The sequence below is a fragment of the Rhinatrema bivittatum genome, chromosome 5 (genome assembly GCF_901001135.1).
Source record: "Rhinatrema bivittatum chromosome 5, aRhiBiv1.1, whole genome shotgun sequence".
Lineage (NCBI taxonomy): Eukaryota > Metazoa > Chordata > Amphibia > Gymnophiona > Rhinatrematidae > Rhinatrema > Rhinatrema bivittatum.
The window spans coordinates 287,228,728-287,255,400 of NC_042619.1; the positions used below are offsets into that span (position 1 = coordinate 287,228,728).

Below are 26,673 nucleotides of genomic sequence, written 5' to 3' on the forward strand. Positions count from 1 at the left end.
TTCCTCCCCTTAGAGGTAAATTTGCAGCAAGACATTTCCTTGTAACTACCCACAGGAGCTCAAAAATCGTGCTGCTCTACCGAGCGGCCATCTTGGAACCGCCCCCCTCACTTCTGTGGTAATTAGTTTTCCTCTGTTTTCCTTAGGGTGCAGCAGAAGCTACAAAGGTTCTGACAGCCGCAATTGGCTCCTCTTTTCTCCACCCCTGCTAAACACGTGGCAACACAGTTTGAAGCTTATAATGAGTGTGAATGATCCCTCTCTGTTGCTGCTTCTCCTGATTTGCAGGAATATGGGATGAAGTTTTCAGGGCCATAGTAAACCCCACTCTCACTCACATGGCTTGTGGCAGCAGTTCAGCTAATCATAGGTAGCAGCAGCCTGCTCATTTTTTCCCTAGCTAAACTTTCTTGCATCCCTTCTGGAGGACCCGCTGGGATGGTCTCACAGACCCCAGGTTGGGAACCATTGTTCTAGGCCCTAACCTTGTATTCAATTCAACATTGAAGTCTCTTGTATACAGCTCTAATAATCACGCTGAAAGCAATTGATGGTTTCCAACTTAACTTTCATTGCTTAAAGATGTAAATGTATTAAATCATTCAATTACAAGTTCTAGTTCTTTAGAAATCCATTGTACAGCTTTAGTGCTTCCAGTAAATGTGTGACTTTAGTTTTCCAATTTTTGTTGTTTTTGTTGCTGATTCCAATAGAAATTTCTTATACATGATCCATTCCAATTAATGGGGTAGTTTTGGAGTTTCCTCCCAGAATTTGGTGGATAGGATAATCTTTTTCTAATTTAAGTGTGTTTAAATAAAGTCCCATTTTTCATACCTCAGTCCAGTTGTACAGTCATTCTTATTTCCCTTTTTGGTACCTGGAAGGTACTTCCATGCTCCTTTCTTCAACATCTTGATAATATAAAGTTCCTCTGCACTCAGGCAGGCCAAGCCACACAAGTGGGTTATGCACCTCTACCAGCATATGGAGACGGAGTAAAGCTGACTCGCTGATGTCACAGACATCAACCCACCAGTATTCTCTGTCTCCAGCAGATGGTGGACATGCATCTCCCTATTGGGGATTGCTTGTAATAAAAAAAAAACAAAGAAAAGAAATTAGGAGAAGATTTCGGAGCACCAGTTGAGCTCCTGAGGTGACACTAGTTTGGTCCCTCCCTCAGTTGAGCATTTTAAAGCTGGGAGTCTGGCCAGGTGTTGACTTAAAAAAAGAAAGCAGTTAGCAGCGAGGGAATGTGAGGCAGTGAAGGATGTGCACTCTCTCCCCCATAGCCATTGACTCGTTTGTGCTTTCAGCCAGGGAGGGCTGAGCTCAGGTAAAAAAAAAACAAAAAAAACCCGATGAATAGGGAAGTTTTAATCCCACTCTCTTTTCCTTAGTGGGTGTTCTTTCCTCAGCGTTTGTTGCTCTGCATCTCTTACTCCCTTTCTCTCTCACTTCTCTGGGGAAGTAGTATAGAGCAGAGGAAGCTAGGGCTTGGTGGGTTGAGCAGCCACCACCATAATTTTGTTACTGTTTAGTGTTATGCATATAAAACGGTGAAAATCAATAAAAATGATCTGAACATAAAGAAAGTGAAGGCTGGATTGCCCTATATGGCAAGCCTCAACAGATAAATAGGTGCTTATACCGCTTTGTCCCTGGCGTCATAGTCTCCCTGCAATGGACTTTAGGTGGCCTTTTGCATGCCCACCAACAGTGTCCAGAAGTACACGCACAAATAAGCGCCCAAACGTAGACTGTGTTCGTATGCGCACAAGTACTGCACGCATAACCTACGTGCCCAAACCTAGGCCACAGACATACATGCACAAAATACCCCAGCGTACAACTACGTGCACAAATATAGGCTGCAGCCTTATATGCACAAGTACGTGTGCACATGTGCGCGTATGTCAGTACACCGCCACGCAGCAAGGATGTATGCTCACACCTGCGCATGGTTCTGGTAGACATGTGGTAGGCGGCGGCGGAGTTTTTCCGTGAGCAGGTGGTGCACTCATCTATAGGGCCTGGCAGCAGGAGTGACAGGGTTGTTCTGTTCCATTTTCATTGGTTCTGTGTCCCACTTAGGGGGTGGTCAGTATAGAAAAGGATGTATTAGCAGTGACTGTAAGTACCTTCAGTGAGTGCAGGAAAGGAGGCTTGTGTGAATGGATTTCCACAAGTTCTCATTGAAATGGATCTAATCGTTTCAGTAATTTTCAAATGTTTCCATATATATGGTCTCATGTGGTGTTTCTTACTAAACCTTATTTTTTTCCTAGGATGGAGCAAGAGGCCTGTGAATATCAGTGTCTATACCAGGTGTAGAGACTATTGTGATGATTGTATATGGTCATAATAAAAATGAGCATTAAAACTGTATACTGAAATTGAGCGCACAGTTTCCTAACACTCAAGCTAATAGTTTTAACTTACAAATCAGTAAGCTAATGTTATACTAATGTATCAGTAGTTAAAATGTGCACATACTGAGTTAAAACATGCACTCAGCATGGGTTGAATGCATATTTTAAAGTCAGAAAGGCTGGGAAAAATGACCCCTGACTGGCTGAAGGGGATGGAGCTTCTTGTCACTACAACGGTTGGGCAGGCCCCTGGCTTTTCGAGGTCCCTGGCCCAGGTACTAGGGTAGCTATGGACTGTCACTGCAGTGGATTCTCCTCCTCTCATGCAGACTCAGGTTCAGGCACAACTGACTCCCTCATCGGAAAATCTCTCTGAATCTGCGAGTTTCATGTTTGGATTGCAAGCGTGGGCTGAGAGGAGTTGTATTTAACAGTTATGTGCTTACAGCCAGATCTATCTCCCTGTCCTCATGCCATGAAGTTTCTGTAACTTTTTGGAAAATTAAAATCTGCTGTCCTTAGCATGGTGCATTTCAAAACACTACCGGGTGAGCCAGCGTACAAATACGTGCACAAATACAGGCTACAGCCTTACATGCACAAGTATGCGTGTACATGTGCGCGTATGTCAGTACACCGCCACGCAGCAAGAATGTATGCCATCGGGACTCCCCTAGGGCTCGGCTCGTGCAAGGTGCACAAGTGTGCACTCCTTGCACGCACCAACCCCAGATTTTATAATATGCGTGAGGCTACGTGCGCATGTTATAAAATCAGGCGTAGATTTGTGCGCGCCGGGTTGCGCGCACAAATCTACACCTGTGTCTAGCTACTAAAATCTGGCCCTAAATGTCCATTTCAAAATATATGCGGACGATATACAATTTTTCATCCCACACAAATCTTCCTGGTCTGAAACACTTTCTATGGTGCAAACCACATCAAAATTATAGAAAAATGGATGGCTCATAGTCGACTAAAACTAAATGCGAAAAAAGTCGAAATTGTACTTCTAAGCTTCATAGAGAACCCTATCAATAGTCTGCTGTCACATATTTTGATAGATAATGAACATATCCCAATCACTAAGCAAGCTCATAGTTTGGGAGTTACTTTGGATTCAAACCTCTCTCTGTCCTGTCACATTTCTAAAACTGTCAAAAATGCTTTTTACAAACTACGTTTACTAACACGTCTAAAACCATTACTGTATGCCCAAGATTTTCATCTAGTCCTTCAGTCACTGGTATTTTCAGGTCTTGATTACTGTAATGGTTTGTACTTAAGATTTACCAGAATCAACAATTAAGCCGCTAGAGTTAATACAAAACAATGCAGCTCGTATTCTTACAGGCACACCATTAAAACAGCACATTACAGCAATCCTATGTAAACTACATTGGCTACCAATCAAATATCGAATTTTATACAAAATGTATTTTATTTATTTATTTAAAAGATTTTTTATACCGGTATTTGGTTATTCCCATCATATCGGTTTACAATGTAGAAAACAATAATAACAATATAATATAAAGCAATATAAAAGAATTACTAGTAGTCTAATATAAAAACAAAACTAAAATCTATAGCTTCATTCATGCATTATTACATTATTAAAATACAAGTTTCATTTAAACTTCATTCATGCATGTAACCAATCATACCATAGTTCATACCATAGCTCTTAAATAGCCAATCATACCATAGCTCTTAAATAGCCAATCATACCATAGCTCTTAACAAGCTGTCTGCTGCAATAATCTCTGGTGCTCTCCTGGAACTATGCTTTTCCAGTCTCAAAAGCCTGTTGGAATAACCAGGTTTTATTTTTTTTCTTCAATTGTGCTGCATTTGGTTCCAATCTCAATTCGGCAGGTAAAGTATTCCATATTGTGGGGTCAGCTAGAGATAATGCCCTTTCTCTTACCGATGTCAACTTGGCAGATACCAAAGATTGAGTTGATAAAAGGCCCTTGCTGGCCGATCTTAAATTTCTCTGTGGTACGTGTAGCTTTATTGCTGCTTTCAACCATTCTACCTTTTCATTATGGATAGCATTATGTAAGATGTTTAACACTTTATTTTGCACTCTGTTCTATTGGGAGCCAGTGTAGTTCAGCCAGCATGGGAGTAATATGTTGTTTTCTATCTGTTCCATTTAGTATTCTCGAGGCTGAATTTTGCATTATTTGAAGAGGACGTATGGTGGTATAGGACAAACCTAACAGTAATACATTACAATAGTCTGTATATGAAAATATTAAGGCCTGCAGTACGGTTCTAAAATCTTTTTCTTCAAGTAGTGGTTTCAATCTGAGTGTTAATAATTTATGATAACCTTCTTTTGCTTTATTGGAAATATGCTTTTTGAAACTTAGTTCTGAATCTAAGTGGACACCTAGATCTCTAATAGTGGTTCCTAAATTAATTTTCAGATCTTCAAATTTAAACTGTAGGTTAGTGTGCTTTGGAGAGATTTTTCTCTCAAGCAGCATTATTTCTGTTTTTCCAATATTGATACTTAGTTTCATTTGATTCAAAAGTTGTCTAATTGCATTAAGATATATTGAGATCATTTGAAAAGCTTTTTCAATGGTATCATTTACAGGTATAAGAATCTGTATATCATCCGCATATAGACTCTGCCACCCTGATAATAGGTGGCAGAGTGGAGTCATATAGATATTAAACAAGGTTGCCGATAATGCTGAACCCTGTGGAACCCCGGTATCAAGATTAATTGTTTCAGATAATACATTATTTATTTTAACTTGGTAAGTCCTGTCTTTTAGATAAGAAGCTAACCATTGTAATGGTTTCCCTTTGATCCTATCAATACTGACTATAATTCACTCATTATTAAATAACCCTAACGCTTCCTAGCTTTGCTCTATTTTGAGAATATACAAACCCTCTAGAGAGCTTCGATCCTCTAACATGAGCGTTTTGGACATTCCTTCTGTCAGATTAGCAAGACTAAATATTACTCGGCAAAGAGCTTTTTCTGTAGCATGACCTATACAATGGAATGCCCTTCCAAACGCACTAAGCCAAATTTCAAATAGTAAGGATTTTAAAAAATCATTAAAAACATACCTCTTTAGAGAGGTGTTTAGAACAACTGAATAAAAAACTAGGCAGTTTTCCCTTTCTTATTTACTATGTTGTACCTGCTATGATTTTTATTCTTTCTATTTTTTCTATCTTTCAAATTTATTAAAGTTAAAGTTAATTTTATTTTATTTTAATATCTTTTTGCACAAGGATATTAGTAATATTGATATTGATACGCTGTTATTACGTAATTTTATTCATACATTTATTAATATTTTATTTTATTTTACTTTCACTTTATGAAAGTTTAGTATTTATTATTTTATGCTCAATGTTGTAAACCATTTTTGTTCAAATTTATTTGCTAAAGAATGTATATAAAAGTATTAAATAAATAAATAAATAAATAAATAAATCGTCCCATCATCTGACTGGTGCCCTCTCTCTTCAGTCTCTCCAAGTGCTATCTACAGACTGCTACCCTACGGGGGTCATCTCCTGGTCTCCGGGGCTCTCCCCTCGACTGTGCACAGAGCTTCCCTACACTCCAACACCTCGCTTCCTGATGGTGCAGACCTGTGGGGCTCCTCCCCACAGGCTGTATCAACTCGCACCTCAGGCAAAGGGTCCACATACACACTAATCATAACACTTACCTGCCCACCAACAATAGAAGATGAAGAAAAACAAGGACCTGTTAAATGGACCACTGTTATGGTTCGGCTCCCATGGTAGGAGGAGTTAGCAATCTGTTATGCTATACTCCTCAAGAAGGGAGGAGTTAGCAATCTGTTACAATCGGCTCCTGTAGAGGCTCTACAGGTTTGTGGCCCTCGAGGACTGGAAGTGGCCACCCCTGCTCTATGCTATTATCTGAAAGAGTAAATAACCAATTCACATCCACCAGTTCTAGACCTCTCATGATTTTAAACACCTCTATCATATCCCCCTTCAGCCGTCTCTTTTCCAAGCTGAAAAGTCCTAACCTCTTTACTCTTTCCTCATAGGGGAGCTGTTCCATTCCCCTTATCATTTTGGTCACCCTTCTCTGTACCTTCTCCATCGCAATTATATCTTTTTTGAGATGCGGCGACCAGAATTGTACACAGTATTCAAGGTGCGGTCCTCACCATGGAGCGATACAGAGGCATTATGACATTTTCTGTTTTATTCACCATTCCCTTTCTAATAATTCCCAACATTCTGTTTGCTTTTTTGACTGTCGCAGCACACTGAACCAACAATTTCAATGTGTTATCCACTATGATGCCTAAATCTCTTTCTTGGGTGGTAGCACCTAATATGGAACCTAACATTTTGTAACTATAGCATGGGTTATTTTTCCCTATATGCATCACCTTGTTCTTATCCACATTAAATTTCATCTGCCATTTGGATGCCCAATTTTCCAGTCTCACAAGGCCTTCCTGCAATTTATCACAGTCTGCTTGTGATTTAACTACTCTGAACAATTTTGTATCATCTGCAAATTTTATTACCCCACTCGTCGTATTTCTTTCCAGATAATTTATAAATATATTGAAAAGTAAGGGTCCCAATTCAGATCCCTGAGGCACTCCACTGCCCACTCCCTTCCACTGAGAAAATTGTCCATTTAATCCTCCTCTCTGTTTCCTGTCTTTTAGCCAGTTTGTAATCCACGAAAGGACATTGCCACCTATCCCATGACTTTTTACTTTTCCTAGAAGCCTCTCATGAGGAACTTCGTCAAATGCCTTCTGTGCTCCTACCATGTGACAGGGGCCAACCAATGGCACTGGTAGCCCCTGTGACATCGTAATGCCAACAGCCGATGGCCCGAGTGCAAGAGATCGCTCCAGGACCCCCGCTGGGCCACCAGGGACTTTTAGCAAGTCTTGGGGGAGACTACTGACCCCCTCAAGACTTACCAAAAGTCCCTGGTGGTCCAGCGGGGGTCCTGGAGACAGGAGTTACCGGTGCCATTGATTTGGCAAGTTTTGGAGGGTGGGGGGGTTGTAGTTAAATAAATTTAAAGGGTTGGGATGGGGGTTTTTTTGGGAAACGAATACATATGTAACTAATGAACGGATCAGGGTCCCCCGAGAATGGATGCAATGGATTTGGGTCCCGACGAATACGAATATCGAATGGGACGAATCCGTCCTTGCTGTACATCCCTATTATTAACTCCTTCAAAAAGGTGACGCAGATTTGTGAGGCAAGACTTGCCTTGGGTAAAGCTATGCTGACTTTGTTCCATTAAACCATGTCTTACTATATGTTCTGTGATTTTGATGTTTAGAACACTTTCCACTATTTTTCCTGGAACTGAAGTCAGGCTAACCGATCTGTAGTTTCCTGGATCGCCCCTGGAGTCCTTTTTAAATATTGGGATTACATTATCTATCCTCCAGTCTTCAGGTACAATGGATGATTTTAATGATAGGTTACAAATTTTTACTAATAGGTCTGAAATTTCATTTTTGAGTTCCTTCAGAATTCTGGGGTATATACCATCCGGTCCAGGTGATTTACTACTCTTCAGTTTGTCAATAAGGCCTACCACATCTTTTAACTTCACCGTGATTTGGTTCAGTCCATCTGAATCATTACTCATGAAAACCTTCTCCAGTTCGGGTACCTCCCCATCATCCTCTTCAGTAAACACTGAAGCAAAGAAATCATTTAATCTTTCCGCGATAGCCTTATCTTCTCTAAGTGCCCCTTTAACTCCTCGATCATCTAACGGTCCAACTGACTCCCTCTCTGGCTTTCTGCTTCGGATATATTTTAAAAAGTTTTTACTGTGAGTTTTTGCCTCTACGGCCAACTTCTTTTCAAATTTTCTCTTAGCTTGTCTTATCAATGTCTTAGCCTGTCTTATCAATGTCTTACATTTAACTTGCCAACGCTTATGCATTATCCTGTTTGATTGGTATTTCATTACTATATAATCATGTCCTTAAAAATGGTTGAAAAGATATTTGTCCAGCATGGTTAACATAAGATGGATCCTGCCTGAAGTCAGGAGGGAATGGACTAGATGACTTCTTGAGGTCCCTCCAGCTCTCTGCTTTTTATCAGCATTTCCGAAAAACTCAGAAGCTGGTCTCACTGAATGAGCAGAACCTGGTGGAGTGTTCTTGGCCTGAAAGAAACCAGGGCTGCAATCGCAGGCTCATGCTTCAGGCCTTCCAGTATGTGGAAGATAATAATGGAATTGACTCGGAAGACTTGAATCCATATACAGCTAAGGACTGCCACTATGATTCTCAGTACAACCTCTGTAAATGACACAGGCTGTGTGGACATCCCAGCTGGTAATGAAAAGGCTCTTATGAAAGCAGTAGCATTTGTGGGGCCAGTATCTGTAGCTATTGATGCAGGCCATTCGTCATTCCAGTTCTATCAGTCTGGTATCTATTATGAACCTGATTGCAGCAGTGAAGATCTAAACTATGGTGTCCTAGTGGTGGGATATGGATTTGAGGGATCAGGTGTGGATGGAAAGAAATAATGGAGTGTCAAGAACAGTTGGGGTGAAAAGTGGGACTCATGGCAAAGGACAAGAAGAATCACTGTGGAATAGCAACAGCTGCTAGTTATCGTCTTATGTAACTTGATAAGGGAACCACCTCACCCTTGCGGGGCCAAACTTATTTGCACAGTCAGTACTAAAAGCCTGCCCTTCCAGGGTCCTTTGTTTTTACCTTGTATTGGTGTTTCTTCTGCCACAGAAGAGTGAGGAACATAGGGTGCTATCGTCTGATGGATTTATATTGTAACTTGGAACTTCACTGTCTAAGAATATTGGACTATAGAAAGACTTATAAAATACCACTGTAAAAACTTCCTTTAGAGCTTGACACACTATATCAGTATTCCTCCAACCCTCTCCTGAAGGCACACCTACCAGTTGGGTTTTAGGATATTGATAATGAATATGCATGAGGTGATTTGCATACATTGGACACTTTGTGTGTGTACATCTGTTTAATGCATATTCATGGTGGTAATCCTAAAAACCCGACTGGATAGGTGTTTTTAGGATTACTACCAGGAGAGGGTAGGGAAAAACAGCGCTACATGAACCAAATCAGGTAAGCCACTGCCAAACATACAAACTGGGGAGGGTAAGGGGGAAGTGTCAAGATCTTTCCTTCCCACACTACAGAAAGCCTAGTCAGCTCCCAGGGAACTCTATTTTGTCCCAGGGCAGCTCAATATGAAATTAATTCCTTTGTTCTTCCTCAAGTTATGTATATACTAATTACTAAATGCCTGCTGTTTATTTTAGTGAGCAATTTGGGGCAGCACTGTAATCTTCTATTGCCTTCATCAACATTCTTCATATCACAGAAAAATTATTTCATAATTTAAAAAATATAAGTAGCAAAATTAAAAAATAAGTCAAACCCCAGTACAAAGTCAGGTTTGCCAAGGAGTTAATTTCCATTTTATGCTTATGGGAAAAATCCATCGTTAATACAGTCTGCAGTGATGTCCGGCTACACCCAGCAAAGGTCAAGCCACAGACTAAAGCATGAGCACTAAAAAGCTGACTCCGTTGTAGCCTGCACTAAGAAAAGTATAATTGAGGTTACAGTGGAATGCCCTCACTACCTTGCTTTCCTTTATTTCCTTTCCAGGGAAATAAAACACTCAGCAGTTATGTGGGAAAGGCAGGACACAGGAACTTTGGAAAATGCTGAAAGTCAGCTTAAGAAGAACAAGGCTCAAATTCTCTTTGGATTCAGTAGGCTCTGCTTGTACAAATATAGATGGGCCTTTGGCCATCAGGCCAAAAGGCCACTTGTAGCCACTCTCTTATCTTCTAAGGTGGATCTGTTACGCGCCCCACCCGTGGTCGTCCCGCGCACGGGACCGCTCACCTTCGGGGTCACAGAGCGGGTCCCGGTCCTGTCTCCTCGCAGCCCTTGCAAGTCTAGCTAGGCCCTGGCGTCCCTCGGCAGCAGTCGCTGGGTCTTCAGTCACGCGCCGAGCCTCACGGCAGGCCTCAGCGTCTTAGCAACTAGCTATGCCCCTACGTGCGCGCGCGCAGACCAGCCACCCTGATGTAGGTTCCAAGGCGGGGCCTAGTTCCGCGGCGCACCCTGATTGAACTCATGTTATAAGGAAGTTCCTGGACTCACTTCCTTGCCTTGGCAACCGGGTCGGTTTGTTCCTGGGATTGCCCTTGCTCGTGTTCCTGGTTGCTCGTTCCTAGTCTCATTCCAGGATCCTTCTGTTCCAGTTCCATTCCTGCTTGTACCTGCTCCTTGCCTGCTTGTTCCTGTGTTTGTTGTTCGTCTCCCTGGTCTAGTAAAGACCTCCGCTTGTTCCTGACTTGCCTGCCTGTCTGCCACTTGCCAAAGACCTCTGCTTTTTCCTGACCTTACTGCCTGTCTGCCGCCTGCCAAAGACATCAGCTTGTTCCTGACCTGCCTGCCTGCTGCCTGCCAAAGACCTTAGCCTGCTCTTCGACCTTGCCTGACCTCTGGATCATGACTCTTGCTTCGTTGACCACTCCTAGGACTGATTCTTGGACTTTGACCCTGTTCGCCTGACCTTGCCTGATTCTGGCTCTGTCCCTAGCCTTGTCCTCACCAACTCTATTCTGGTTCGCTCTCTTCCAACCTGTTTCCAGCTTCGAACCCAATAGCACTCTCCCAGTGTCTGTGGGCATGCTGGACTCTGACTCTCCCAGGAGACCCTGCGAGGGGTCCCAGCAGCCCTGGTCCCTACGGGCTCCTCCTGGGGGGACCTCGGGCTTCCAGTGGTGAAGACCTACACTGCCTCTGTCTCCTTCTGTGCTCCGCCCCCTGTGGCCAGTCCCTGTACTGCCTCAGGACAGGGGTCCACCCCTGAGCACAACAGGATCCCTTCACCCTGCTCTGAGGACCCTTTCGAAAATTGTTTAACCTTCCAAGGCTAACAAAAAGATCTATGTACTAAAGTGCGTTAACATCAGCAATTAACTAGCTCAGGCTGACGGCCTATGTTAATGATATCTAAATGAATTTTGCATTAATTTACTAGCTTTAAAGTTAGCAGGTTAAAACTGACATTATCACAAAAATGTAACTGTATCTTTCAGAGAAGTAGATAAGATTTTTGAGTTAACAGGTATGTGTTTAATTTTGCATGTTGTAATGCATGTCATTTTTCTATGCGCACATAGCTAATTGACTCTTTTGCAAAGTTTTGCATCTCATTAACTCAGTAGCAAAGGTTTTTGTGTTATTTTATTTTATTTATTTATTTAAAAACTTTTATATACCGGTATTAGTATGCATACATCATACCGGTTTACAATGTAACTTTAAAGGCAGAAATTACAATGAACAGGGAGGGCGAACAAGGAGGAGTATACAAAGAGCAGGAGGTGGAGGAATTAAAGCAATAAATAAAACTGCAACGGACTATTTACAGGAATATACAAGGCGTAGGCAAGATACTTGCGGAAGTCAGTGTACTTAATCAGGGTAGGCTTGTCGGAAGAGCCATGTTTTAAGTTTTTTTCTGAACTTGGCGAAACATGGCTCTAGCCTGAGAGTGGTAGGGAGGGCGTTCCATTGTTTAGGGCCTGCAATGGATAGTGCACGGTCCCTAGTAGAGGAGAGGTGGGCTTTTTTCAAAGGGGGAATGGAGAGGGTGCCTTTGTTGACAGTGCGAGTGGGTCGTTCAGTGAGTATAGGACGAAAGGGTTCATCCAACCAATTGGAATTGTGCGAGTGGATGGACTTGTGCACTATGGTTAGAATTTTGAAGAGAATTCGGGATGCAATGGGGAGCCAGTGGAGTTCTTTGAGTATAGGGGTAATGTGATCAGCTTTCCTTGAGTTGGTGATGACCCTGGCGATGGCATTCTGGAGCATTTGTAAGGGCTTGGTGGTGGAGGAGGGTAGGCCGAGGAAGAGGGCATTACAGTAGTCCAGCTTTGAGGAAAGGGTGGCTTGGACGACGGTGCGGAAGTCATGATAGTGGAGGAGGGGTCTGAGTTTCTTCAGGATGTGAAGCTTGAAGAAACCTTCTTTGAGGATGGAGTTGATCTGTTTTTTGAGATTGAGTTGTTGATCTATGATAACCCCAAGGTCTCTTACTGTGGGTTGGGGTGTTATGACGTTGAAAGCTGGATCGTTGGAGATCGGTGGTTTGGGAGGGAGGTGAGGAGAGATAAGGAGCAGCTCTGTTTTGGAGGAGTTTAGAGCGAGGTGGATGTTGGTGAGGAAGTCATTTATGTTGGTAAGACATGTGTTCCAGAAGGCAAGGGCATCTGAGAGAGAGTTGTGAATGGGAATGACGATTTGAACGTCATCTGCATAGAGGTAGAATTTGAGGCCGAGGTCTGTGAGGAGCTGACATAGAGGTGTGAGATAAATGTTGAAAAGGGTGTTAAAACTCTCATGCTCTAATTAACATGCATTAAAAGTGCCAGGACAGGTAAATTAGATTGCCTATGCTAACCTTGGGTCCGATGCAATAAATATGCACAGAGAGCGGGTGCTGAACAGTCAACACCCGCTTTCTTATCGTGCCCTCAGGCACCCCCCCCCCTCCCCCCCCGGGGGGCACCATACAACATTTAAATTAGGAGGGACCCTATCGGCGTTGGCCGTCTGCTGGTTAGGAAAACCGACGCCGAGTTTATCGGCGTCGGTTTTCCTAAACACCACACAGCCGCATAGCCAGGGGTTCAGGAAATGGACGCTTGTCAGTTGAACATCCGTTTCCTGCACCCAACTGCCGGCGTTCTTTTTTTTTTACTTTTTTTTTTTTTTAACTTTATTCAGTTTTGTTTTTCCTCCTACTTAATATTGCAACAATGTTAAGTAGGAGGCAGTACAGAAAAGCAGTTTTTTTCTGCTTTTCTGTACTAGTTTTAAGAGTGCTCAGCTGTTAATGCCTGCTCCAGGAAGGTGTTAATTTCTGATTGCTAAATGTGCGTCCTAGACGCACATTTCTTTTTTTGCATCGGGAGTAAATACCTAATAGCCTCATTCAAATGCATTTGCATGTGATGAGTGCTATTAGATTCACTCCGCATTGGACGTGCGTTGTAGAGGCGCTAATCCCCTTATTGCATAAGGGGATTAGTTAGCGCCTATACAACCCGCGTCCAACTGCGGCAAAGCACACTGTATTGCATCTGCCCCCTTGTTTTTAACTTGGAGTAACAATTGTGACAGCATTAATGCATGTTAATCCATTGGCCTCAATGTAATGGATAATTTTGCATAGTAATAAATCAAGTAAGCCATAGTAATGGTAAAGATAGAAGTGCTGCACACACTATAGCATGCACAAATCTGCATTCCAGTTGGCTGTGGGCCATGTCTGGTCTTGCACTACTAATATCAGACAAGGTGAAGGCAGTGAAAGGGTAAGAGAATGCAGGAAATGTCAGATCCCCCATTCTGCACTAAACCCCTCCACTGGGACCCATCACAAGCTCCATGTCCTGGTATCCAGTATTGGTGCTTTGACATTTATATTAAGGGTGAACTAGCACACTCACCCTATTCAAATTTAAACGTTCATTATTTCTTGTTGGCACCCTGAAGCAATGAAAAACATTCTAAACCCTAAATAAAATACCCGTGGCTTATTGTCCGCACAAGAGAAGTACAGTTAAATCCTAAATAAAATACACGTGGCTTATTGTCCGCACAAGAGAAGTACAGTTAAATCCTAAATAAAATACCCGTGGCTTATTGTCCACACAAGAGAACTACAGTTAGTCCTTCATTATTAATTGCCAGTTCACTGAAGAAAGGTCACCACGAGATCTTTACAGAATATTAAAACAGCAAAGAAGTAACATGCGTTTTCCTTCCAGGGTTTTTTTTTTTGTTTTATTTTGTTAATCTGGTCATTATATATTAGCCTACATTTTTTTTAAGCCACTTTCATTGGTTCTACCAGCTCAAAAGCATGCAAAGATTTGACTTCCCAAAGAACTTGGAAAGAGAGTTATAAAGTTCAGAAGACTACATTCCACTAACAGCACTGCAGCTTTTTAATCTGCTTAGTACCAATTTTATGATGTGGCTTTTCTGCCCAGAGCAAACCCCCACTGTGGATCTGCCTCATTTGGATTTTAAAGGGCAACGATAGGATAAGAGTCATGGGTGGGGGGCTCAGGCACAGAACTTTGCATTTCTTAATGTTTGAGGCGGTGGGCTTTTCTCAGAAGGGGAAGGAGATTCTGTTTGGTTTTTTTTACATTTGTAATGTTGATGATTTCATTTCAAATAAACAAAATAAACCAGAAACAAAAATAAGAAAAAAATGAAAAAAAAAAGTTAAGTGCATGCTCCTAAAACATCTACAAGGTGTTTCTTAAGTCGGTTAACAGAAATATTATCAAACAGGGCTCCCAACACTTAATGGAGCACCTGGTTATACTGCAAAGGAGTTATGCATAGCCCCCAGGCATGGGGGACCCTCTGGATTTCACTTCAGGTGGGCTTGTACGTGGATTAGATTTTTGTCTAGATTTATGTTGCTTTTGTAATTTGCTTTAAACCGAAGTCTGAAACATGTTTTAATGCCTTGGATTTCTTAGGCTCTGGTTCTATTCTGTTGTGGGGTTTTTTTCTTTTAGTGAAGACTCTCATCAGTTTAATAAAAGTCTACTTGTACTTTCACTGGGAACATCCTCAGATTTGTCTGGTAGCTATTGTATTCTGGAGAGAAGATGAAAGGAGAGAAGAAGGGGAAGGAGAATAGAAGGAGGATTGTGGTATTCTTGCTAGGAAATAGAAGATGTTGCTCTGGGATGTTGGGTTGAGCATCATATCTCATTTCTAGTTATCATTCCATCCTCCCATCATATTCTGTCCCAGTGCTAAGTGTCTGAACAATCAGATAATATCAGGGTGAAGTTTGCTTACAGTAAAAGAAAGTGAATGTTAATATTTTGCAGAGGGATTGCTCTAGCTTTAACACCTTTTATTCGATTATAGCTAAACATACTTTGTTTCTACAATAAATGTGGATTTTTATGAATTTGTATGTGGGATGACAGATGTAGTAGTATCATGTCCTGTGTGCAAATTCCAATAATAGTAATTAAACCAGACAAAATGCTGGGTCTCCTAAATGTCCTCAATAGTTACAGTCTCCTGGAGCTGTATGATGAGACCTGGCAGGGCAGAAGCACCTGTGCATCACTTCTGCCCTATTTGGATTTCTACAGACCCACAGATAGGGTAAGGGGATGGAGAGGGAGAAGGGGGAGGGACTTCAATTTCAACATTTTTGTCACGTTGTTTATTGTGTTTTTTGATGGGGTGGCCCATGCTGGTGGCTTCTTGAAATGAAACGAAAAACAAACAAAATTTAGCTAGTTTTTCTTTCATTTTGCTTTAAAAATGAAATGAGGTGGAAGATTTTATTACAATTTCCATTTCGTTTCAACAAAAGCACATCCCTCTTCAGTGCTACCTAGCTAAACTTAGCTGGATAAGTCTGGTTGTGCTGGAGAGCAGGTCTAACTTTACCTGGATAATTTTAAGATTAAAACAAAAGAGCCTGAAAATATAGTCCTATAGAGATATAATCAAAAGCAGCAAAAGGACACTATTCAATTATTTTTGTATAACATATTGCCAACACCGTGAAAATATGTGATTTGAAATTATTAAATTATAAGGAAAACGTTTGAGAGAAAACCGCATCAGCAAGCCTGACAATGACTGTGCTTTAGGCAAAGCTGCCCAGTGTATTCCTCATTTGCGGGTTTTTTTAGAATAGCATAGCAAATGCCTCAAAGAGTATTGGAGCGGCAATTTTGAAAATTATTTAAGTCCTAAAGTGCCTAACGTGCCTTAAGTCCTAAAGTGCCTAAAGCATAGTCGTTGTCGGGCTTGCTGATCTGGTTTTCTCTCAAACATTTAATTTATAATTTAATAATTTCAAATCACATATTGTCACGGTGTTGGCAATCTGGTATACAAAAATAATTGAATAGTGTCATTTTGTTGCTTTTAATTTTAAGATTAACCAGGTATATTCAGCAGAACTTGTTACTTGCTGAAAATCTCCACTAAAATTACCAATGCAGATTTACCTGGATAACTTGTGGCTCACCATGCCATTGAATGTGGATCTCTTAGTCTATACTGTTTCTAAGTTAACAGTTTTAAATGGTTTTATTCTGTAATGTAATTGTCAGGTGAAATTGTATGTGTATGGATTCCGGGACTTATTGATTTTATTTACCTAATCTAGTTTGTTTTTATATTGTGTTTCTGATTTATTATTTTTAAAAATATTATCCTGCTTGTAACATTCCAAGTAAGTTCAGGCTCGGCGCTAATGGAAATGCAAACCATGCAATTGCACGGGGCGGCACACCCGGGAGAGCGGCGGCTGCAAATCGGGAAGGGAGCCCAGGACAGGGAGCAGTGAGAGGCCTATGTAGCCGCCAGTGGACCCCCATCCCACCAGCAGCAGAAAAATGCAGAGGACCATGTGGTCAGCAGCAGCCACAGAACAAATGGGAGCTCGTTCTGCAATTACTCCTTGCGTGTTGCCAGACCTGCAGTACTTAATGCTGACAGTGCTAGCACTTCCTGTATGATCATCTCACGATGCATGAGATGAGCATACAGGAAGTGAGTATTGAGTACCGGGGGCCAGCCTGCATACGAGGAGCCGCAGGAAGGATGTTTACAGCTCTGCCGCAAATCCTACACTCTCCCAAGGAATGAGGCACTGGTAGCAACAGCAGCAAGACAGACCATGGAACCTGCCTGCATAGAAGTTTGTGTATATGTGTGTGAATGAATCCTGTCTGGGAGGGGGGGGAATGGGTGTGTTTATGTGTGTCTGTGTGTGAAAGAAGCCTGTCTGGGAGGGGGGGAATGGGTGTGTTTGTGTGTGTGTGTGTGTGTGTGTGTGTGTGTGTGAAAGAAGCCTGTCTGGGAGGGGGGGAATGGGTGTGTTTGTGTGTGTGTGTGTGTGAAAGAAGCCTGTCTGGGAGGGGGGAATGGGTGTGTTTATGTGTGTGTGTGTGTGTGTGTGTGAGTGAAAGAAGCCTGTCTGGGAGGAGGGGAATGGGTGTGTTTATGTGTGTGTGTGTGTGTGTGTGTGTGTGAATGAAGCCTGCCTGGGGGTATGGGTGTGTATGTGCGTGAGAATGGGAACCTGTCTGGGATGGTGTGAATGGGAGCCTGCCTGAGGTGGGAGGGTGGTTGGGTGTGAATGGGAGACTTCTTTGGGGGGGGGGGGAGGTGAAAACATTTTGCCACCTCCACTAATCCACAAGCTCAAGGTGACTGGAAACACTGGTAAACAAAGTTTTTGTTTCCTTCAGGCTCTTTGATGTTCCAAATAGATTTTTTGATGCTGATCACAGATATTACTTTGAAATTTGTACTTCACGTAAGGTTTTTGAGAAACGGCCAAATTTGTGTTACAATAATTGTGAAATTTTAAAACATAATCTCGTCTATATATATATAGGGGTAGATTTTCAGACGAGCGCGAATAGCCTACTTTTGTTTGCGCTCCAGGCGCAAACAAAAGTACGCTGGATTTTAGTAGATACGCACGTAGTCGCGCGTATCGGCTAAAATCCTGGATCGGCGCGCGCAAGGCTATCGATTTCGTATAGCCTGCGCGCGCCGAGCCGCGCAGGCCTACCCCCGTTCCCTCCTAGGGCGCTCCGAAATCGGAGCGGCCCTAGAGGGACTTCCTTTGCCCTCCCCTCACCTTCCCCTCCCTTCCCCTACCTAACCCACCCGCCCGGCCCTGTCTAAACCCCATCCTACCTTTGGTCGGGGGAATTTACGCCTCCCGGAGGGAGGCGTAAATCCCCGCGCGCGAGCGGGACTCCTGCGCGCCGGGCCGCGACCTGGGGGCGGGTACGGAGGGCGCGGCCACGCCCCCGGTCCGTAGCCACGCCCCCGTACCCGCCCCAAAACCATATATAGGGGTAGATTTTCAGACGAGCGCGAATAGCCTACTTTTGTTTGCGCTCCAGGCGCAAACAAAAGTACGCTGGATTTTAGTAGATACGCACGTAGTCGCGCGTATCGGCTAAAATCCTGGATCGGCGCGCGCAAGGCTATCGATTTCGTATAGCCTGCGCGCGCCGAGCCGCGCAGCCTACCCCCGTTCCCTCCTAGGCCGCTCCGAAATCGGAGCGGCCTAGAAGGGAACTTTCCTTTGCCCTCCCCTCACCTTCCCCTCCCTTCCCCTACCTAACCCACCCGCCCGGCCCTGTCTAAACCCCCATCCTACCTTTGTCGGGGATTTACGCCTCCCGGAGGGGCGTAAATCCCCGCGCGCGAGCGGGACTCCTGCGCGCGGGCCGCGACCTGGGGGCGGGTACGGAGGGCGCGGCCACGCCCCCGGGCCGTAGCCACGCCCCCGTACCCGCCCCCAAAACGCTGCCGACACGCCCCCGAAACGCCGCGACGACCGGGCCCGCCCCCCGACACGCCCCCCTCCGAGAACCCCGGGACTTACGCGAGTCCCGGGGCTCTGCGCGCGCCGGGAGGCCTATGTAAAATAGGCTTCCCGGCGCGCAGGGCCCTGCTCGCGTAAATCCGCCCGGTTTTGGGCGGATTTACGCGAGCAGGGCTCTGAAAATCCGCCCCATATTTTCTTGCTGGATGGTAGTTTTTATGATTTTTAACATTCATGTCGTGGGTTGGGGTGGGATGGAGACCTTACAGAGAGCCTCAATATGATGATGCTTAAAGTTTTGGGACTGTGATTTGTGTTAGTATTTCATATCTGCACTAGCTGTCAATCCCGTTTTCACGCGGCGTCTTTGAGACTTGATTGGCTCTACGGGATAGGGCTTTCTCCCTGTAAAAATGATGTTCCGCTGCTGCATCACAGCTTCTTGAGCAAAGTGTCATGGCGATGGAAATGGTGACGTGGAATGTGGCGGAGCTGGCTACTCCCATCAAGCGGGAAAAGGTATTGACACGCTTAACCAGTCTCCGTGCTAAAGTGGCTTTTTTGCAAGAGACACACCTGCTCCCGAAGGAAGTGCTAAAATTGCAAAAGAAATGGGTGGCACAGGTTTTTTTATGCCACCAGAAATCTAAAAGCAGGGGGGGTAGCCATTCTTTTTCATAAATCCACTCCCTTTCAAATGCAGGAGACTGTGGCAGATCCCCAGGGTAGATATGTTATTTTAAAAGGCAGCTTGATGGGATCCCCAATGATTTTGGCATCTTTATATGCTCCCAATTCCTATGATCACTCCTATTATACTACTTTACTCTCCCACCTTTCGAGGTTGGGGGATTGTCCTATTGTAATAGGGGGAGATTTTCATTTTGCAGTAGATCCGATGCTGGATAGGCAGCCGCCGAGGGGAGGACACCAAATTAGTGAACACAAAGGCCCAAATTTCTTATGTAAACACCTCCACCTATTGGACTTGTGGAGAATGCGTCATCCTGGTGAGCGTGAATTTACGCATCTTGCACGGGCCCATCCTGCCCGCTCCCGTATAGACTATTTACTAATTTCAGAATCTCTCTTTTGTGGCTTCACTGAGTCCTCTATCGAATCCTTATCAGTCTCAGATCGTTGCCCAGTGGTGGGGACTTTCAGCCAAGGGGATGGCTCTCCCTAGAGTCAGTGGAGACTTCCATCCTTTCTGACAGGGGACCCCAAATTCCCAGCATTTCTGCAAAGGAAGTGGTGAGAGTTCCTGCAGTTTAATAAACAACATTTTCATCATCCTGTTCTCTTATGGGAAAAGGCAAAAAGCATTCTCAGAGAGGATATTATAAGTTACGTCAGCTTTAAAAGGAAAAAACTAGATAAAGATATTATTTCCCTGGAAAAACAGATGAGGACTCTTAAATGATAGATTAATGTTAAAGGGGATACACACCAGAGCCACAAAAACCTTACGACACAAAGGGGCAGATTTAAAAATCCAGCTGGATTTACACGCGCAGGGGGGTTACGCGCACCGAGCCTATTTTGCATAGGCCCGGCGATGCACACAAGCCCCGGGACGCACGTATGTCCCGGGGCTTGAAAAAAGGGGCGGGGTGGGGGCGGTCCTGGTGGGGCGGGGGTGTGGCCAGAGGCCACCATAGGGCTTCTAGGCCGGGGGATCGCACGCCGACTCTCGGGCCAGTGCGCGCAACCTACGCCTGCCCAGAGGCAGGTGCAACTTGAAAAATAAAGGTCGGGGGGGGTTTAGGTAGGTCTGGGGGACGGGTTAGGTAGGGGAAGGGAGGGGAAGGGGGGAGGCGGAAGGAAAGTTCCCTCCGAGGCCGCTCCGATTTTGGAGCGACCTCGGAGGGAATAGGGAAAGCCATCGGGGCTCCCCTAGGGCTCGGCGCACACAAGGTGCACAAGAGTGCACTCCCTTGCGCGTGCCGACCCTGGATTTTATAACATGCATATGGCACCGCGCGCATGTTATAAAATCGGACATAGATTTGTGCGCGCAGGTTTGCACGCACAAATCTACACCCGTGCGTGGGTATTAAAATCCGGCCCAAACAGTTTAATTTTTTTCAGTTTGGAAATAAGGCGGGACACCTCCTAGCGCGTCTCTTAAAGGCGCAGGAATCTTCTAAATTCATAGCTAACCTCAAGGATTCCCAAGGAGTTATTAAATTAGCTTCTACTGACATAGCGGACATCTTTTCGGGCTACTATCATGCCCTATACTGCACGGACACGGTGGACGAGGTCGCTATTGCAGAGTTTTTGCGGGCAGTTTCCCTGCCTAGTTTGATGGAAGCCCACTTACTTAAGTTGCAACGGCCTATAGAGACTGAAGAAGTGCAGGAGGCTATTTGGTCACTACCTGCCCACAAGGCCCTGGGACCAGATGGCATGACATCTATGTGTTATAAGGTGCTACTGGAAGAGGTGGCACTGGTTTTGGGAGCTGTGTTTGAACAGATGATGGATCGGCAGAAGATGCCGCCTACTATGTGGGCAGCTACCTTAGTTGTCCTTCCCAAAGCTGGGCGAGACCCTCTATTGCCTTCCTCTTATAGGCCGATTTCTTTGCTCAATCTGGGCATTAAAATGTTCGCTAAAATTCTGGCTAATAGATTGAAATCTCTCATGCCTATATTGGTGTCACCAGACCAGGTGGGTTTCGTGATTGGGAGACGACCTACTGTAAAATTGCATAAGGTGCTGGCTGCTCTGGAGATCTGTCACTCGTCTAGAATTCCTGAACCCCTGCTAGTCACCTGTTATGCTGAGAAAGCTTTTGACAGAGTTGCCTGGCCCTTTTTAAAACAAGTCCTATGTAAGATGGGGTTTACAGGGAGAATTTTTGAATATATTACACTGCTTTATACTAATCTATCGGCACGGATTCTGCTTAATGGTCATCTATCAGAAGAATTTTACTTGCAGTGGGGTACCTGCCAAGGCGGCCCCTTTTCTCCCCTTCTGTTCATTTTGACTCTAGAACCCCTTGTGAGTAAATTAAAGGCGGCTCCGGAAGTCACGGGTATCCCTGTGGGAACTCACACGTATCTGACTCTCTTGTTTGCAGATGATATTTTGCTTTTACTATCCCAAGCTCGTACGGCTCTCCCACAGGCTTTACGTATTTTTCACAATTATCAAGCACTGTCTGGGTTTAAATTAAACTTAGACAAAACGAAGGCTTTGGATCTTCAGGGGTCCTTGAAGGAGAACTGGGTGGACTTCCCAGTGAAATGGGCAGACTCCACTATTAAATATCTGGGCATTCATATCTATGGTGACCCCAAGAAATGGTATGCCCTCAATGTGCCCCCTGCGATTGATTAGGCGACAAAAAAATTAGTGGGCTGGAGTTCACTCCCACTATCTATACAAGGGTGCATTGCAGTGATTAAAATGGTCACTGCACCACAGTTGTTATATAAATTATCTATGCTCCCTTTTATAATTTTTACTAAAGATAATCGAACTATCCAAAATGCAGTGAGATGGTTTCTTTGGAGGGATAGGAAGGCCCGATTTGCATACTCTACTATGACGGCCCCAAGAACTCGAGGGGGATATGGTCTTCCAAATTTCCAGGTGTACTCCTGGGCAGCAAATTTGCGCTTTATGGGGGACTGGATCTTAGGTACTTCAGAGTACACGGATCCTCAGTTAATCCAAGCCCTATGTGCCCCCTTAGACTCTTGTTTTATTTTACATGCCTTGGCCCAGATTTATCAGAAGTTGTCAATGCCTTTTAGCTTAGTGAAAACGGTCAGGAAGATTTGAGAGCTTACTCGTAAACTTTTGGGCTTGCCCTTACACATATCATATCAATATCCAATGAGGGGATCCACTGTAGAGTCGTTATCTTTACTCCCGGAGCATCATTATTTCAAGGTAGCTTCAAATTGGCCCCTTAAGGAGCTCTTGGATACTACCACTGGAGAGATGTATACCTTCACCCAATATCAGGAGAAATTAGGCCTGCACCCAAAGCATTTTTTACTCTATGGACATAAATCCCTGGGGAGACTCTTTTTATGGAGGGAAACTTTCGCTTATGGCCCAAATGATGGAATGAGGTTGCCAGTGTGTGTGTTGTATGTTAGGTGCTTCCCATGAGGTGAAAAGCTGTAAATCCTCAGACAGGGCCAGAACTGGGCATTAAAGTTTACTGATTCTTAAAGTGAAATTAAAGTCCATTGTCCAAAATGATGAGTGAACATCTGACAGTAGTTACAGGGTTCTTTCTGTGAGGGTAGGTGTCCTTATTACAGACTTCTGGGTAGAGCCCATGGTGATTTTAAAGGCGCTTACTCTCCCAGCAGTGTGCTGTGGGGATCCTAGTGGAGAGGTCCCTTTTGCTTTGCAAAAATCATACCTTTAGAAATCTTCTCTCCCGTGGACACCCAGCCTGTCCTGTTTCCTTCGGGGAAGCCCAGATGTGATCTCCTTCTCTTCTCTTCCTTGGATTCAGTTGTTCATTCTGCTTGTCAGTTACTTTAGGTGATTTCTCAGGTGGAAAAATCTAGGGATCAGGTTATTCACAGCACTGCAATCCCAATGGGGAAGGAGATCCAAAAACCTCCCCACTACTCTTTAGTCCAAAAAATACTTTAACTCCTAATCTGGAGAGCTTATCTGGCCTCTCTGACTCTTGCAGCAGGATCCATCACTGGTGCTTGCTAGTGAGTAGAGCAGGCTCACAGGTCTTTGGTCCCCTGAAGAGAACCCCTTGCCCCAAAGGGGTATCAGGCTTAAAAGTCTGTCTCACTGTGAATATAAGAAGGACCCTCTGGCAGGGAGTGCACTGGGAGGTGTCTCTTCTGAAAGAAAATTCCTTTGGGCAAGGCCAGGAGGTCCTATCAGAGTATGGAAAAATACATGTGGTTTCTGCAGCTGCTCTCTCTAACTGAATCCCGCCCCTGAGTGTTAAAATGGCTGGGCTAAGTAGCACCGAGTCACCCAATCTCAATCTCCAGGTGGGAGGGTCTGAAGGGTATGGTGTGTTCTAAGGACAGAGATACAGGGACAGTGGCATCTAGTGGCCAGACCCCATAGGGGTGCCACACCACGATAATGCTTTCTATTTTATGTTTCTGTCTGTTTGTCTTATGGATTATATGTTGCTTACTTGTACTTCATTTAGGGCAAAATTTTTGAAAGAGTGAAATAGAAGAAACTTGAAATACATAAATAAAGATCAACATTGAATATTCCGATACCAAAAAGGGTCTGTGAGGCATTAGGGAGCTGAACATCCATCCAAGGGAGCCTTAAAACTCAGGAAAAAAGAGTGAGGGGATCCCAGGAAGGTGTATCAGCATGTATTAGAAATTCCCTTGTGGAATTTCAGTATCTGATAGTGGAGTTTTCCTGCTTAAAGATTGTACCAATTGCAACTTTCTAATTTGAACTCTTAGGAAATATCACTATCTTATTTCAAGCGTCTCCTTGGTACAAAGCCAGCTAAAAGGCTTGGGCCCTGAAGATAATTTTTTTTTGCCATTGGAGGATGTATTCTAGGGTTTGCAGCACTGAGTCGAGACTAAGCCTGGTATTGAGTGTATCCCCCAGTTTAGAGGTGTACCTAGACGGGGGAGGGTTACATATATACGCCCTATTCAGGGAGATAGTTCTTCCATTTGATACTGTGTATGTAGAAAACATTAAATCCTAAATAAAGCTTTAAATAAACATCTAGGAATATATCCTTTAAAATTCCTACATCTTGTAAATGGCCAAATATGTGAAGATCTTAAATCCAAAGTTTTTTCTCATGCTGCAAAATTTTGTTCTATTTTTTTTTTCTTGCGTACCTCCAAATGGCACAAAAAAGGACCCCCTACTGCCCTAGCCAAAATGACCTCAAGACCGCCCAAGTTGTCTAAAATGACTCTGGGAAGCTCTGGTGCGAAACTGTTTTATTCCTGGAAATAAACAATGTTTGTGAAATGGCCTCCCATTGACTTTTTTGGCTGAACATTATGAAAATGAAATCCCCCTGGGCTATGACTGCAGCCACATATTGTTTGAGGAAACTGAGTTGATTGTCAGATTACTGCAGCAGCTCCCACAAGTGAAAAAAATTATGAAACGAGAAGAAGGAAAAAATCAATTTCAATCTCTATCTGGTTTTGGTATTTTCTAAGCTGTCTTTATTGTGCATGGTAATTAAATCAATAAAAATGTCTAGGTTAAAAGCAGACTGGCTTACAGAAGAAAACAACAGAGAAAAACTAAAGAAAAAAATATCAAAAAGGCTTTAGTGCACTTCTGTGTTGACAGAAGGAATTACATTTAAATGCTTGGTTTCCAGACACTATATTTCATTGTAGAAAATACCCATCTGAAACAGTCCTTTTCATCTCCATGCGTATACATTTAGAGTGTAGTTTGTGAGCAGTGTACTAATGGCATGACCTAAGACTACAGGGAAAGGAGAGTCGTTTTTATGTTTCTAAATTCAGAATGAGATGTGGGTTTTTTTTTAGTTGTGAAGAGGTATGGATCTGGTTACTAAAGCAACCACAATGGAAGGCTGAAGAGTTCCTGAATTGTAGGTGCTCAAAATCCCTCTATCTCAAAACCTCTGGGTGTGATGCTAGGCAAGCCCTGAGAGTTAAGTCAGGGGTTGTGGAATTGTGGTTGATGAGAGAAAATTGGTATACTAGATAGTCCTAGTTGTTCATGTCACCTTTTTTTAGGGTTCCTGGGCAAGTCACGTGATCTTTCTGTGTTTTAAGCAGGTAAGAATTGCCAGATTGGGGGCTTGACTTGGTGGCTTAGCCACTGTGCTAGGTACTGCAAGCAGAAGACCTGTGTTTACTTCCTGGGCCAAGACTCTGTTCCCTGGGAATCCTGCAGATGTAGTGTGAAAAGGAAAGCTGAGGTCAGCACCCGGTAGCCAGACTTGGGGTTCACATTAATACATTCTGGAGAGAGCTGCAGTCTGTGGCCCCCAGCCAGAGGCTCAGGCCATTAGTGCAATAGCTGAGGTAAGTGTGTTGGGAGGGGCTTTAAAATAGGAGAAAAAACCTCTGGTAATTGCAAATGATGGTCCAATGGAAGCCATTTTCAATTGAACTGGAAGCCCAAAGAAAAAAAGGAAATTGCCAGCTCACCTGCCCAGAAAAAAAAAAAAATGCCAAAAAGGGGTCAGACCAAAGGTCCATCTATCCCAATAACCAGTCTCTGGCAATGGCAATGTGTATGACCCAAGAGCATGTGTGGAGTTGTCCAGTCCTTGCTATAGCCTTCTTAGTTTATACAACTATAATTAGGTAATAATAAGCTTGCTTCTTCTTCCTTTTAAGATACTGTAATATTGATAAAATATCACAACTGTTAGTGTCTCTGAATGTGCCTCTATGGGTACTTCTCAAATATTACAGTGTAGAGCACTTTAGAGTACTTGAAAGAAAGGCAGTCTATAAATGCAAATTATTAGTATTACACTGGCAGACTGCCATTACAATCACAGGAATGAGTTTGGAAAGAAGTTAAACGATGACAGACTTATTAAGTGTTACCGTCTCACATTCAGGCCTCCTAGCAGAAAACAAATCTGAATAAGTAAGCAGTAAATAAATCTCCACACACACAGACTCTCCTGGTGCTTTTCAAGCACTCAGGGCAATGGGTGGTTAGGGCCCAGGGGTGGGGTGACTGCAAACAGACACATCAAAGCCCTGCCAGATTGTGATCCTAGATTTTCAGAGAGCATCACTATCAGGTGTCAGGAGGAGCAAACTAAATTTTCAGGTCTTGTTTGGCCTTTATGACTAGTAAGCAAGCAGTCTACACAGTATTTTTCAAGTTCAGTAAT

At 43.7% G+C, this 26,673-nt stretch overlaps 1 pseudogene; it reads left to right on the forward strand.

The window, feature by feature from the left end:
• Nucleotides 1–8,579: 8,579 nt before the first annotated feature.
• Nucleotides 8,580–9,032, forward strand: LOC115091632 (annotated as a pseudogene).
• Nucleotides 9,033–26,673: the final 17,641 nt, after the last annotated feature.